The sequence below is a fragment of the Bubalus kerabau genome, chromosome 4, assembly GCF_029407905.1.
Source record: "Bubalus kerabau isolate K-KA32 ecotype Philippines breed swamp buffalo chromosome 4, PCC_UOA_SB_1v2, whole genome shotgun sequence".
Classification (NCBI taxonomy): domain Eukaryota; kingdom Metazoa; phylum Chordata; class Mammalia; order Artiodactyla; family Bovidae; genus Bubalus; species Bubalus kerabau.
Window position 1 is genome coordinate 306,736 of NC_073627.1, and position 11,070 is coordinate 317,805.

General features: G+C 51.7%; 1 long non-coding RNA gene across 1 annotated transcript in view; it reads left to right on the forward strand.

Annotated features, from left to right (window-relative positions):
• The window catches only part of LOC129648518 (uncharacterized), a 29,419-nt gene extending 19,475 nt beyond the window's left edge, over positions 1-9,944 (forward strand). The window contains exon 3 of the long non-coding RNA XR_008712761.1: positions 9,738-9,944. This is a non-coding gene — a long non-coding RNA (uncharacterized LOC129648518). The remainder of the gene's footprint in view (positions 1-9,737) is intronic.
• Positions 9,945-11,070: the final 1,126 nt, after the last annotated feature.

The window sequence follows — 11,070 nt, forward strand, 5'->3', positions numbered from 1 at the left end:
GACTTTGCCTACAAAGGTCCATATAGTCAAATCTGTGGTTTTTCCAGTAGTCGTGTATGGATGTGAGAGTTGGACAATAAAAAAGACTAAGCACAAAAGAAGTGATGGCTTTGAACTGTTGTGCTGGAGGAGACTCTTGAGAGTCTCCTGGACAGCAAGGACATAAAACCAGTCAATCTGACAGGAAATCAACCTGGAATATTCACTGGAAGGACTGATGCTAAAGCTGAACCTCCAATGCTTTGACCACCTGATGCAAAGAGCTGACTCATTAGAAAAGACCCTGATGCTGTGAAAGACTGAGGGCAGGAGGAGAAGGGGATGACGGAGGATGAGACAGTTGCATGGCATCACCAACTCAATGGATATAAGTTTGAGCAAATTTTGGGAGATGTTGAAGGACAGAGAGTCTGTACTTCAGTCCATAGGGTCACAAAAGAGTCAGACATGACTGAGCGACTGAACAACAATCCCTATGATGAAAAGAACTTTTTTTTTTTTTTTTTTGGTGTTAATTCTAGAAGGTCTTGGTCTTCTCTGGCATTAGTGGTTGGGGCATAGACTTTAATTATTTTAATGCTGAATGGTTTGCCTTGGAAATGAACCAAGATCTTTCTGTCATTTTTGAGATTGCACCCAAGTACTGCATTTCAGACTCTTTTGTTGACTTTGAGGACTACTCCATTTCTTCTAAGGGATTCTTGCCCATGGTAATAAATATAATGGTCATCTGAATTAAATTCGTTCATTCCCATCCATTTTAGTTCACTGATTAAAATGTCAATGTTCACTCTTGCCATCTCCTGTTTGACCACGTCCAATGTACCTTGATTCATGGACCTAACATTCCAGGTTCCTAAGCAATATCGTTCTTTACAGCATCCAACTTTACTTGCACCACGAGACACCTCCACAACTGGGCGCCGGGTCCACTCTGGCTCAGCCTCTTCATTTTTCTGGAGCTATTTCTCCACTCTTCTCCAGTAGTACACCGACTCCCACCGACCTGAGGGGGTTTTCAGTGTCATATCTTTTTGCTTTTTCATACTGTTCATGAATGCTAAGTCATGGAAAAATCTCAGTGCTTGGCCTATCTGCAGATGGCACTTGTGATGCTCTGATCCATCCACGCCTGCTCTCATGCCTAGGGTGTGCCCAGATCCTTGGAGCAATGCTAGAAGAATAAGAGTGTCATCTGGCTTTTAGGCCTTCTGAGGCGTGGGGAATGCCTCTATTCTGTGCCACAGTGACCATATCCATTTCAATTCCAGGAAAAGAGCCCCCAATATCCACCATCAGATTCTCTACTGGATGTTTAACCCATTAGACACAGAGGACAGCTGCTCTGCTTGGAATAAAATTTTCTAAACTACTATCCAGCCTTGATCACAATCACAAATAACTGAAACAGAAGATAGAAGTGGAAAATCTATGGACTTTTTGCCATTTCAGAATAGGCGTCCAGAGTTAATTCCAAGGAATCAATAGACATCTGAAGCAATGGGATACAGCCGGCATACCTTGGAGCTTTTCAGGTAGGGAATCAAACTGTGCTTTTCCCTCATTTAGCAAATCTGTTGTAGCCACGCGTTCTGGGAAACAAATTCACTCAGAAGGACAATGCAGATAGTCAGTTCAGTTCAGTCGCTCAGTCGTGTCCGACTCTTTGCGACCCCATGAACTGCAGCACGTCAGGCCTCCCTGTCCATCATAAACTCCCGAGTCTACCCAAAACCATGTCCATTGAGTTGATGATGCCATCCAACCATCTCATCCTCTGTCATCCCCTTTTCCTCCTGCCCTCAATCTTTCCAGGCATCAGGGTCTTTTCAAATGACTCACCTCTTCGCATCAGATGGCCAACGTATTGGAGTTTCAGCATCAACATCAGTCCTTCCAATGAGCACCCAGGACCAATCTCCTTTAGGATGGACTGGTTGGATCTCCTTGCAGTCCAAGGGACTCTCAAGAGCCTTCTCCAACACCACAGTTCAAAAGCATCAGTCCTTCAGCTCTCAGCTTTCTTTATAGTCCAACTCTCACCTCCATTCATGAATACTAGAAAAACCATAGCCTTGACTAGATGGATCTTTGTTGACAAAGTAATGTTTCTGCTTTTTAATAATGCTGTCTGGGTTGGTCATAACTTTCCTTCCAGGAGTAAGCATCTTTTAATTTCATGGCTGCAATCAGCATCTGTAGTGATTTTGGAGCCCCCCAGAATAAAGTCTGACACTGTTTTCACTGTTTCCCCATCTATTTGCCAGGAAGTGATGGGACAGGATGCCATGATCTTACTTCTCTGAATGTTGAGCTTTAAGCCAACTTTTTCACTCTCCTCTTTCACTTTCATCAAGAGGCTCTTTAGTTCTTCGTCACTTTCTGCCATAAGGGTGGTGTCATCTGCATATCTGAGGTTATTGATATTTCTCCCAGCAATCTTGATTCCAGCTTGTGCTTCCTCCAGCTCAGCATTTCTCATGATGTACTCTGCACATAAGTTAAATAAGCAGGGTGACAATATACAGCCTTGACATACTCCTTTTCCTATTTGGAACCAGTCTGTTGTTCCATGTCCAGTTCTAACTGTTGATTCCTGACCTGCATACAGGTTTCTCAAGGGCAGACTAGGTGGTCTGGTATTCCCATCTTGCTTCAGAATTTTCCATATATATTGTGATCCACACAGTCAAAGGCTTTGGCGTGCAGATAATGGAGTGCAGTTTATTATACAGGCAAACCCAAGGCACAGTCTCCTCTTAGCCAAGGACCCCTATCGACTTTTGTGAAAACCTTACATACCGAAGATCTGACGGATGACGGCGGTGTCCTCGGAGGCATGGCCCAACGGCTGGGATGCACTCGAGTACCCTTGCAGCAGGGCATTCAGAGTAAACATCAGAAACTCGTGGGCATCTTCCTGCTGGTGTCTGTGGAAGCCCGCCAGCAGGTCCTTGCGGGGCCGGATCACTTCTCCTGCGTGAAGGAGGGCTCAGGTCACATGAGCTCACATGGCACAGAGCGTGCAGGCGCTGTGGGCCAGACAGAGGGTGGCTTGCTCCTGGGACACCATCCAGCTGGCCAGGGGCAGCGTGTGGCTCAGACACTGCAGCGCCGCGTTCACGTAGCAGGTGTTCCCCAGATTCTGAAGCCCAGCCCCCACCCCCCACGGCCCCTTCCAACTCAGGGCGCCTTTCTGGCCAGGCCTCAGCCCTGCTGACCCAGGAGCCAAGTCACCCTGCTGGGGACGCCCAGGCGCCGGCGACGGCCTCTCAGGGACAGAGGGTTCCCGAAGGGCATCCGCACCAGCCGCGCTGGGCCCACAACCTTGCCCTCCGGGGAAGACATCGAAGGGAGACGGACACACATCTCCCCCGTGCTCAGAAGCAGCCACCGGGGCTCTGCACACAAGGCCCACGAGGGTTTCCATCTCCTACCTGCAGCTGCACGCCGACGCCTCCTTCCCTCAGACCATAGGGCTCAAAAAAGGGCCTGGGCCCCGCCCCCTCGGGCCTTTGGGGCTTCCCCACAGCCCCACCCCTGTACGTGCAAGCTCCTCATTGGCTGAGGCGGCGAGGGCGTGGCCACTCCCACTCCCGCCATCCAACCACCCACACTTTTCTCGGGGAATTCCCCTTGACCGGGCCCCACACGCACTTCCGACCTGAGCCCCTGGACCAAAGGGCTCAGGATGCAAATGATTCGGGGGCATTGGGCCTTCCAGCCTTGCCCGCTGGACAGTCACTGCGGGGCTTCCAAGTTCAGCACACAAATGCCGGCTGGACAGGACTTCCGTGGGCTCACCATTCACATCCTAACACACTTGTGGAAACATAGGTCTGCCCACCTACCCTCTCCCCTTTAGGGGTCTCCCCACCCCAGACCCCTGCCTGAGGACAACCCCTCCGCAGACAACAATCAACCCTTGCCTCAACGTTGCGCTCCAGTGAGGTCCTCCCCAATTTCTATGCTTTCTCGCTGGCCACTCTTCTACCGTTCAGGGTCCTAGCACCAAAAGATACCGGCAGAGAGGCACATATGCTTTGCTCCCTTCAGGGCCATAGGTCAAGACCCAATCCAGCTCATTTAGAAAGGCATAGGCTTCCTGCAACTTTGGTTTCATTTCTTAAGCTCCTTCTCTCTCTCCGTTGCCTTTTTTTCTTCCTTTTCCTTCTTCCATCACCACCACCCCCCCCCCCCCCCCCCCGTTGGTTGGTTTTGGGTTTTTGAGGGTGTTTTTTTTTTTTTTCTTTTTCATTTCTTTTTTAATATTTTTTTATTTTGTGTCCATTTTGTTATTTTTTGTTGCTTTTATTCTGCTTCTCTATTTTATGTACACTAGTTGACTCATACAGTCATCTTTCCAATTCCAGGTCTCAAAACGTGCTATAACTCAAGGTATAAAAAAGGTTTCCCTCCTGGAGGAGGATGACTGTTGCTTTCCTTCTTGGTGTGTGACATGTGTGTTCGTTTGCTCTCCCGTCCTGGACATTACGCTTGCCTTCCAGGACTATGGGGGTTTTGACCGTCCACGGGTTTACCATAGCTGAAGTGTTGATTCCGTTGATCCTTACTAGGAAAGAAGGGCCCTGACCCCGCTTTCTTCCTTAACCTATTGCACCCCTCCCACCTCCCGCTCCCCCATCCCATCCCAGGACCCTACCGCTTTGTGCTTTATGATCCAAGTGCTCACACCCTTGCTGTCCTCTTGCCTCCTTCCCATGGCACGGAGAAGCGAGATCAGCCAGTATTTTTCTCTTTTGTATGGATTTCCCCCAGCATAAGGCCACCTTCCCATTCCCTCTGCCACGCCGCTCCAATCCACATTCTTCTCCTTTTTCTCCTACTTCTTCTTCAGAGGGTGTGGATGGGGCAAGCAGTAAGTCCATTTGAGACGATGGGGTGGAGGAAGATGGGTGGTGACGATGAGGGTGGGCTGTGACTGGCTCCACTTCCTTGTGCAGGGCACTCTTGTTTGTGTTCTTGGGGGAAGATACTGCTCATCATTCGTTTTCCTCTCTACGTGTGGAGGGCATGGTGCGGTGTAGGTAACCATGCAGGAGCAACAAGCCATTGGAACGTTCTCTGTTCCTTGCCACGCCAACTAGCGCAGTCAGGAGCCAGAGTTGTCCCTCGAGGTCTGAGATGTTAAATCGCAAATTCCCGGTTTGCCCTTTAATGGAGGGTTTGGGGATGGAGGCCCTCAGCCAAGAAAAAGAGAGAAAGCGCAAGAGGTGGTCGATAAGGGGTCTCAGCTGCCCCTCCAGCGGGTCACGGGCTCATGAGGCAGTCGAGAAAGCAGCTAGGGGAGGACAGCTTCTCCACCGCCCCAGGCACTTTGGAGGCCGGCCGCATCTCCTGGCGTCTGGCGTCCAGAGGCATTTGTCCGGGGCCCAGCTGGATGAGACTGCCAGACAGGACGGGCAGAGTCGGAAATCCAGTTGTCTTGCTATCACACTGGAGGGTAGGCTTCGGTTTTTCCTCAGTGCGGGGAGGACCTTTGCTTTCAGAAATGAACGTTGTGCAACATATCTCCACTTAGGCACCAGTGCGATGCTGGTGGAAAGTTTCTTTGGAACTGGTTGGCTTGCCTTTCTCCCCTTGGCCTTCGTGTCGGTGCTGGTGGCGCTGGCGGTAGTGCTCCTGGCCTTGTGGATCGCTACTCCTGTTTGGCACTTGGAGCTTCCATAGGACACTCCTTGCACCGGACATGGAGACCCAAGGATCTTTGCGGACGAGCGTGCTGCCGGGGATGCACGCATCCCCGCCTCATTCCTGCCGGACCCTCTGCCAAGTAGCACGAGGCCCCTAAGGACAGCCACCCATAAAGACTGCTTGCCCATCTTCTCCCCGGACGCTGCTCGATGTTTGGGGCATTTTTGAGAGCCTGACCGGCCGGAAGGAGATGGTTCATGGACCTGCACCTGCTCTTCCCTGCCCCGTGAAGGGCTCCGGAGATGGTCTCCTTGCTCAGCTGGCTGGGGGCGTTCTGTGAGGCGTCTCCAGGCCGCGTCTCTCACCCGAGGCCAGCGGTGTGGCCAGGGAATGGAGACGGGGAAAGAAAGGCAAACCCACACCCAAAGTCACATCCCGAGAGGACTCTCCCATCCTCGCAGAAGTGGGAGGCCCTCGGACTGTGCCCAGACCCGCTCATGCACCCCATCCTCTCCAGCGACTTCCCAGCAGAGCCAGCCCTGGAGAGCTCAGCCGCTCAGGCACGAGCCCGTTCCAAGTGAACACCGAGACCCCGGGCACACTCCAGGCCCTGCCTTTTCCCAGGAGGCTGCATCATGCACACGGCCGAGAGGAACTCGCTCCTCGTCCGAACTCTGGGTGCATCACACAGGGCGTGCCGCACACAGCGTGTGCCTGGGCATCTGCACGCATGTGTGTCAGAGCCGACCTACCGCCACAGCCCCAGAGATGGCCGCGGCTTCTTGTTCTTCCCTTTGGTTGCTCTGGCCCTCTTGCTGGCACAAGGGCCGTTGCCGACGTTCTTTGGCCCCGGAGGCTGGGTGTCCGTGCTGGGGCGGTCCAGCCGCTCGTGCTCCTGTTGGGGCGGCGTGCGGTTTCTCCCTCCTCCGTGTTTGGACTGGTGAATCACAACAGCGCCGGCAGGCAGGGCAGACTGGACCTTCCGCAGCTCCAAGGCCGGCTTGGTGGGTTGTGTTCTTGCAGGCGTCTCCACTGCTCTAAGCTCATCCCTTCGACCTCTGTGTCCCCCGGGGACTCCTCCGACCCAGGAGCTCTGCCGCCGGCGTCTCCTGCAGGCTGCCCGGGGTCTGTGGGGTTAGCCCCGACGGGGGCCACTGCCCCTCGCCCAGCGCCCCCTTCCCACGCACCCTCCCGGGCGTAGAACAGGACGTAGGCGCTCTGGCTCAGGGCAGCGGTCTCGTCACAGGCGGTCACCTTGGCATCGTCCATCTTATACCATTGGCCGTCCCCCGCTCGGACATAACAAAAGTAGTGTCCTCACTCACAACTCCACCCAGGAAAGTAGTATTTTAAATACTCTATGCTGGAATTTTGCTTAAAGAAAGGTAAAATTTAATTAAATTTTGCCCCATGAAATAAAATTTTTTTAAGCAATGTAAAACTGGTCATGTTACTCTCAGTAATCTCAGAATAAACACAAGGACAGCAAGTATTTATTGATAATTGAAAATTTGTTAAAGAATCAATTCATTTAGGCGATCTTCCTTCTGCAAGACACATTGAAATGGTTGATTCCAGAGTTGCATTTTCCCTTTGGATCAGGTCTATTCTATAGCCTCTCCTGTGTGTGTGTGCGTGTGTGTGTGTGTGTGAGTGTATCTGTGTGTGTGGCTTGAATGATTGCATGCTTCTTTATTCTTGCCACCCTGGTGGTGCTTAGAGACCCTGGATATTTCATGAGAGCAATGACCACACCATGCTAAGAGGCCTAACCCTGTCTCTGTCTTGTGTCTTCAGGAGCTCAGTGCATACCAAATGAGTATGAAAGGTCCAGCTGTGAAAGCTCAGGCATCCCATTGACTCACACCTCCTATGTAAAGGGAATGGCCTTCTTCTACCCTCATGGGGATAATTGGGGCCAGATGTGAGGACAAAGTGTGCGATGGGTCCAGGTGCAAAAACCTGCTGTGCAAAGGGAAAATCTTTCCTTTGGGAAAACAGCTCAGAGCTCATAGAAACAAGGGCTGCCCCCTGCAGAGTGGGGCCAGTAGCCTCTGGTGGGGAAGACTGGGGTGATGACTGACTGGCTGGGGGCTCCCAGGATGAGGCAAGAGGCTGAGGAGCCCAAGTCTGCAAAGCCAAGGTTATACCAACCCCTCCTTGGATCTGCGTCTGTCTGAGTGGAGCAGTGACTTTAAGGGGCTAGCATGCCAGCTGCCTGCCTGGAGGTTACAGGAGGAGGGGGCAGAAGAGCAGGCGGTGTGGCTCGTCTTGGTTTCTGAAGACACTTCTTTCTGGCACCAGGTGCCAAGCTATGGGAAGTATTGTATTCTTTTTATAAAACTTCTTTAGCTGTTCTAATTCATTTGCTGTTCCATCTTAGTTCATTTAAAAGATAAATGTACAAATGTTTATATTTTTTCTTTTAGCACCAGTGGAAATCCTATGACTTGGCTATTTTTATCCAACAATTCATCATACAGATCTTTTCAAGTCAGTACCGATACAAATTTCCTTCCCAGATCCCTCTTAATGGCTGTTTCCTGAATGTTCTGTTTTTATACTGAGTGATACTAATATCAATAATCTTATTACACAAGTATTTGCACAAATGTTCCTCCCACGCTGAGTTGTTATCATTGGACCTTCCGTGTGGAATATGAAAAGGTGGATTTATGGCTGTTTATCATACATTTGTTTGATGGCTTCTGGACTTTTTTTTTTTTTTTAATGTTGTATCAAGATTCCACTCTTTTTATTGCACAGAATAAAAATCATTCATACATGTTTTTACCCAATCCTTTCATGGTTTCAGTTTACAGTCCACACAGTCCAAGTCTCACTAAATTCCTAAGTCCGTCCGGGAGCAGGGACCTGCCCTCTGGGCCACCTGGGTCCGACCCTCGGGAATCGCTGAGGAGCGCGCCTTCTCCCGCAGCTGCCCGGGGAGTCTTCCCAGCTCCCGCCCTCCCGTCTGGTGTCTGGGTCTCCGCGCCCTGCCGGGCCGGGAGCCGGCTCCCAGGCGGACGCCCGGGACAAGCGGGGCATCAGGGCGGCCCGGAGGTAGGGGTCCGCCCGGGGCCGTGTGCGCCGCTCCTCGGGAGCCACCCAGCGGCCGCCGTGAGCCGGTCCTTCCTGGGGAACGCTGGCGACTCCCGCGAAGGCTGCGGTTCGGCCTCCGTGCCCGGGGCAGAGCTCCAGAGACCGGGGGTGACAGCGGCAACGTTACCGGTGCCATGAGACCCGGGAGGAGCCTGCTGTCGCCTGAGATTCGGGCTGCGGGTCCGCGGCCTGGGCGGACGGCGGCGGTCGTTGTAGCTGCCCGGCCGGGTGGACCAGCGCGCCGCGGGGCCCCTTCAGCCCGCGGGCACCGCCGGGGCAGCTTAGCGCGAGCAGGAAAGGTCACGAGCCGGCGTCCGCGGGGTTACACCTTCTCGATGTTTCCCACTCGCCCGGAGGTGCGGACCACACGGATGCAAGCAGACATGTCCAGTCTTCCCAGCCTCCCCCATGGACCCCGATAGTCCCGATTCACAAACGTGTGTCCTCTCCCCGGAGAGGGCCGGCCCTGGGGTCCAGAACAGGAGGCACCGCAAGGGACCACGGGCCGCCCGTCCCCCTCCCCAAAGGGCGCCCGGAAGCGCTTCCTTGCCACCTTGGGGGAACGGTCGTTCCTCTGCCTTCATGGCGCTGAGGCTGCTCCCAGGCGGCCTCGGTTCCAGGTGACGTGCTCAGGACTCAGCAGACTGGTTTCCCGCGGGTCGGGCTGCATCTATTCGAGGGGGCGCCAGGCGTCCCTTCTATTCTCCTCGGGCTCAGAAGTGGAAAGGATGGTGTCCGTTTGGAGGCGCTGTGTTTCGCGGGTGTGAGACACAGATACATCTGTGTGAGGATCACAAAGCCGACAGATTGGTGGCTGCTGTGGCGAGGTCGACCAGATGGCCCGACAAGTTGTTGGGGATTTTTGTTAGTATATGTACTGTAATGTAAGTATTCAATGAGAAATCTTGAAATTAATTATAATGAAAATCACCATTATCATTGTTACTCAACAATAATGTAATTATTACCTTTGTTTGCAGTTAATTTAAGAAACACTGTTTCAAGTTTATCCACAGAGTATCCAATTGAAGACGACCAGAGAAGGATGTTGAAATGAAGAACTTTCTTGACACACGGGGAAGTCAGGGAACCTCTCCTTCCAGCCACAAGGCCCTGCCCTGCAGCAGCCGACCTGGAAAACCAGACCCCAGCCCCTGCTGCAATGGGCTCCAGGATTCAGTGCGTGGTCAGTGACTGCCACCTTCCTTATTTTTCTTGCTTTCTATTTAGTACCAAATGGGGGAAGCCAAATCTGTCGTATAAGCAGTCAACTGGGACGGCCCTCTTCCTGCCAGCCTGCCTCCGGCTACCCCATATTACATGCTCTGAGCAGGACAAGCTTTCCCTCTTTCCCACCAGAATGCGTCCCCACTCCTACGTGTGCCCTGAGTCTCAGCCTAGGCGAGTGAGTGGTGGTGGCTGACTCCTTGTTCTGGAGACAAATTCCTGGGATAGGAAATGGCCACCCACTCCAGTATTCTTGACTGGAAAATTCCATGAACAGAGGAGCCTGGCCATCTACAGTCCGTGGGGTCACAACGAGTCAAATATGACTGAGCATGCACACACAGACACAGGCACCTTTGTTTATGTCTACAGAGCTTAGAGTCAGAACCAAATAAAGCACTGAGGAAATATGTGGGTTTTGTTATTTTTGAAATAAAATTCAAATTAATCATTTTAAGTTGAGATATATATCATATGCCAAAAACTTCCCCTTTGAGCACTGTATTTTAGTGATTGCCCATCTCTATATTGTGCAGCCATCATCACGATCTGATCCAGAATAGTTTATATTTTATCTCCCTACAAAGACACCTAGCGTTCCTTAATCAGTCACTTTAAATTCCACATTCCTCACTCTTTCATCCTCATGGAATTGCCTATTCTGTGTATTTCAAGCACATGGGTTTGTAGAACTGTGGCCATTTAGGTCCAGTTTCTTACACAGTGTCATGTTTTTGAAGCTTATTCATATTTTATCATGGATCAAATTTTTTGTTTGGCTTCAGAATTTTCCTAAGTCTTTAACACATACACACACGGACACACACACACACACACAGACATGCTACAGTTTTTTTAATGTGGAAAATGCACAGAGGTCCAATGTCACCATTAGAACCATTTTATGCACACAGTTCCATGGCATAAAGTACTGCCTTCCTGTAGGCACTCAACCTGCCCACCAACCCAGAGCAGCCAGCAAGCAGAGAGGATGCCAGCCCAACTGTGCTGCCCATTGTCAAAACCCCCCACAGCACACACCCGGGCCAAGGCTCAACAATAGGTGCACCTCCCAATGGCCAAAGG